Genomic DNA, 4899 nt, shown 5'->3' with positions numbered 1-4899 from the left:
CTCATAGCAACCCTATAAAGGATTTTTGAGACTGTAAATCTTTATGGGAACAGACATGGACAGCCTCCTCATCTTTCTTACATGGAGCGGGTGGTGGGTCTGAACCGCTGACCCTGTGGTTAGCAGCCTAAACCTTATCCCACAGTGGCACCCAAGTGCCTTAATGTATCAGAATTGGTCTATTCATTGTAACAAAGAATCCCTGGGTGACATGAAAGGTTAAGTCCTGAATTCCTAATGGAAAGACTGGTAGTCGTGCAACCCTTTCCCACAGATTCCTCAGAAGAAAGATCTGGCAATCTGCTTCTAAATGGTCACAAACTTTAGAACCTTTCGTGATAATATCTGACTGTGTCTTCTCGAGCTGACCTTTGAAATTTTCTGTTCAGCTCTTGGACCTCCTCATTTCTTCCATTTGCTTTAGCATCTCTACACTGGAGAGCAAGTTTCAGTGTTTCTTCTGATATCCATTTTGACCTTTTCCTTCTTTCTTGTCTTCTTAATGACTTTTTCTTTCTTCATGTATGATATTCTTGATGTCATCCCACAACCATTTTGGTCTTTGGTCTTTAGTGTCTAATGCATCAAATCTGTTCTTCAGATGATCTCTAAATTCAGGTGGGATATGGTCAAGGTCATATTTTGGCTCTCATGGACTTGGGTTTTCATTGTCTTCAGCTTCAGCCTGAATTTACATATGAGCAATTGATGGTCTGTTCCACAGTCTGCCCCTGGCCTTGTTTTAGCTGATGATATAGAGCTTTTCTACAGTTTCTTTCCACAGATGTAGTCAGTTTGATTTCTGTGTATTTTATCTGGTGAGGTTCATGTGTACAATTGTCTTTTAAGTTGTTGAAAAAGGTATTTGAAATGAAGAAGTCATTGGTCTTGCAAAATTCTGTCATGCAATCTTCAGCATCATTTCTATCACCGAGACCATTCTAACTACTTACTGATCTTTCCTATCTGTTCCCAACCTTTGCCTCTCAGCCACCAGTAATTGTCAATACATGTTGATTGCATGTTTGATCGATTGCAGACTGTTGTTGTTAGTGCCGTCAAGTTCTGTTCCAATTCGTAGAGAACCTGTATAGGATTTCTGGGGAGTAGCTGGTTAGCTTTAACCACCAACTTTGCCCTTCAAACCAAATCTTGCAGTCCAGTGCATTAATCTGATCACCGCTCATTATTTGGAATGTGCAGTCCAGCACATTAACCCATAGCACCGCTCCAGGACTCCGAAGAAGTGGGTGTTGTTGTTAAGTGCCGCCAAGTTGGTTCCGACTCATAGTGACCCTGTACAGGGTTTCCGAGGCTACAAATCTTTACGGAAGCAGAAAGCCTCATCTTTCTCCCATGGAACAGCTGGTAGTTTCGAACTGCTGACCTTAAGGTTCGCAGCCCGATTCATAGCTACTACGCTACCAGAGCGTAGTGGGTAGAATTCTTCAATTTCTTTATCTTCATTATTCTTCAATTCATCAATTTCATTATCGTTGGCTCTAGTGGTTGGTGCATAAATTTGAATAATAGTTGTATTGACTGGTCTTCCTTGTAGGTGTATAGATAGTACCCTATCACCGCATTATACTTCAACGTAGACCTTGAAATGTTCTTTTTGATGATGAATGTTATGCCATTCCTCATCAATTTGTCATTCCCAGCATAGTAAACCATGTGGTTGTCAGATTCAAAATGGCCCCTACCAGTCCATTTCAGCTAACTAATGCCTAGGATATCAATGTGTATGTGTTCTATTTCACTTTGGATTACTTCTAATTTTCCTAGATTCACACATTCCATGTCCAGTTACTAATGGATGTTTGCAGCAGTTTCTCCTCATTTTGAGTTGTGCCCCATCAGCAAATGAAGGTCCCAAAAGCTTTACTCCATTCACGTCATCACGGTCAACTCTACTTTGAGGAGGCAGCTAATTCCCAGTTGTATTTTGAGTGTCTTTCAACCTGAGGGGCTCATCTTCCGGCACTATATCATATTCTTCTGCTCTTCATCATGTGCCAGTATTCAATATTCTAGTGCTGTCTGACAGTGTTTCACTGCTATTCATCAGGGTTAAGCCAGCTGAAATCTGTCCACCATGGGCGACCCTTCCAACATTCAAAATACCGGTGTATAGCTTCCAGAATCATAGTAACAGGCAAGCCGCCACAGTGGGACAAGCTTACAGTGTAAACTGCAAGATGTCAGGAGTAGTGAAACTAGGTATGTATTTGTGGGGACTCTGTACTACCTTTGCACATTTTCCTGTAAATCTGAAACTATTCTAAAAAAAGAAAGTTTGTCACATGTCTGTCCATCCTTGTCTCCTCTTTCATGACCCCTCTTGGCCAGCCCCTTGTTGCTGAAAGGGGCTCAAGGCAGCTCAGTCTAAGACTTGCCCCATGAGACGCCGTCTCTGGAGGACCCACAGCAGTTAACAAGGTGCTCTGCTGCCACCTAGTGGAATGAGAGGGGTAATGCAGAAAAGCAACTGCTGGCTCCCATAGCTTCACGACCGTCCGGACTCTGCCTTCTCTGCTCATTCTGATTCAAATTATTTTCTAGACCTGAATGCTCTCTAACTTCGATTCTAAATTATGTGTTTTTGTTAAGTTCCATTGAGTTGGTTCCGTCTCATAGCGACCCTGTATAGGGTTTCCCAGGAGTTTGAACCGCTGACCTTTTGGTTAACAATCCAGTACTTTTCCTACAGTGCTACATCAAGACTCCAAATGATTGGGTGGGACTATGCAAATAAGGTACTATGGACCATCAAGGGCATTAGACAGCTTGCTGAAAATGTATATAAGGTACTTGGAAGTCTCTGAGGGTGAGGCATGCAAATTAGGTGTCTGGGACACTTTTGCCATCCTTGAACTGTAAGGTTGGTGGTTCAGGCCCACCAACCACTCCCCGGAAACCCTAGATAGGGTCGCTATGAGTTGGAAATGACTTGATGGCCCTTAACAACACTTCAAGTGTGGTGCTGCCAGCTGATGTGCTGGACTGCAAGTTGGGCAGTTCAAACCCACCAGCTGCTCCTCAGGGTTGCTGACTCAGGAACTGACTCCATGGCGCTTAACAACAACAATTTTAAAAATGGAGTCCTAGTGTCGCGCTGTAGCATAAACACTGGGCTGCTGACCACAAGAATGATGGTCACTCTATGGCAAAAGAATGAGAGGGCAGAGGGAGAGAAGGTTTTTAAGTGGAGATGGTGAACAGTTTAGCAGAGAAATGTCGGCAGCAGAAGCAGACTATTATAAGGTGATGCAGAGGTTTCCCAGATTGCTTTATGTATAAGAATCACCTGGGAATGGGAATCTTGTTAAAACATAGATTCTAATTCAGCATATCCTGGGTGGAAAAGCAAATTCTCAGCAGGGAATGAGCCAGTTGAGTTCGGTGTGAATGGCCAAACGCAGCAGAGAGGTAGAGCGCTGTGTGAGAGGTGGCTGGTGTCAGGTGCTGCCTTATGCTTCTCAGGGGTCAGTCTCAGGTGCTGATCTTGATTCTACAAACCCATCTGAAGTTACAGGAGGTCAGACATGACCACTGGATGTAGTGCTGTGAGTTAATGCACCGGGCTGCAAAGCCGTTTGAACTGCAAGGTTGGTGATTCAAGCTCACCAGCTGCTCCTCGGAAACCCTATACAGGGTCACTATGGGACAGAACCGACTCGACAGCACTTAACAACACACCTCAGGGAGTCCTGGTGTGGCACTGTGGGTTACTGCACTGAACTGCAAGGTTGGCAGTTCGAGCTAATCAGCTGCTCCTCGGAAACCCTATACAGGGTCACTATGGGACAGAACCGACTCAACGGCACTTAACAACCACAACAATGCACCTCATGGGCAGTTACTACCGTCTGCCCAAGGAGACCAAATAGGTTTCAGCAGAGCTTTTGGACTAAGGTAGTCTAGGAAGGAAACCAGTCTAGGAAGAAACCAGTCTGCGAAGGAAACTACTTCCGAAAACCAGCCAATGAAAACGTTGTCAGTCACAAAGGTCTGACCCTATCGTGCATGAAGTCACTAACTCAATGACAGCTGCTACAAGTATGCCTTTAAAAGACAGTCTTGGGAGGAGGGCAGGAGAGCACTGGCCCCTCGCGGGCATTTCTGAGCTCTACAAGGTGCCTTTTCACAGCAGTGACGTCCTGTCCTACACAGCCTCAGTGCTTCAGTTGACTGGTCAAAGAGACCAGCATCTGGGGGCTCGGGATGGTGTTCCCAGGTGCTTTGCTGTGCTGGGCCACATGGTGTTTGGTGTTGGCCTTTGTGGCACACACTTATGGTCCAAGTCCCAGTACTGAGGCAAGCGGGGCAGGAGGGATGCTTCCAGAAGGCCCTGCAATGCTGCTCTGTCCTCCCATGGCCTCCTCTTCTAGGAGGGACGGCTGACCACAGGAACCATTCCCACCTCTGAGTTAGGGCCAGGAACAACGCAAGCAGGTGTCTTAGTTTGGGCTTCCCCAGTGCAGACTCTGAGCCAAGGGTTCAAATGGGTTCATTTTCTTGGGAGTCAATATCAGGAACACTGCTGCAGAGTGGGAGATGAGACAGGGATGGGAAAGAATTCAGTAAGAAGTGTCATCACCATTTCATGGCATGGCCCAGCTAATTTGTCTACTATCTGTAATTTCTGATGCTTCTGTTCTCTGGGCGCTGCCTTAGTGCCTGGGGTCTTAAAAGCCTGCAAGTAGTCAGTTCAAGGTGCAGCAGTTAATCCCTATTTGCCTGGAGCAACGGAAGAAGTCTGGAACAAGGAGGTAACGAGTCAGGAATAGAAGGAAGCCGCGGAGGTGTGGTTGAAGGAAGCCGTGGAGGTGTGGTTGAAGGAAGCCGTGGAGGTGTGGTTGAAGGAAGCCGTGGAGGTGTGGTTGAAGGAAGCCG

This window comes from Chrysochloris asiatica, unplaced genomic scaffold (assembly GCF_000296735.1).
Source record: "Chrysochloris asiatica unplaced genomic scaffold, ChrAsi1.0 scaffold00096, whole genome shotgun sequence".
NCBI lineage: Eukaryota > Metazoa > Chordata > Mammalia > Afrosoricida > Chrysochloridae > Chrysochloris > Chrysochloris asiatica.
The sequence above is the reverse complement of the archived record's forward strand: the minus strand, read 5'-3'. Positions refer to the sequence as shown.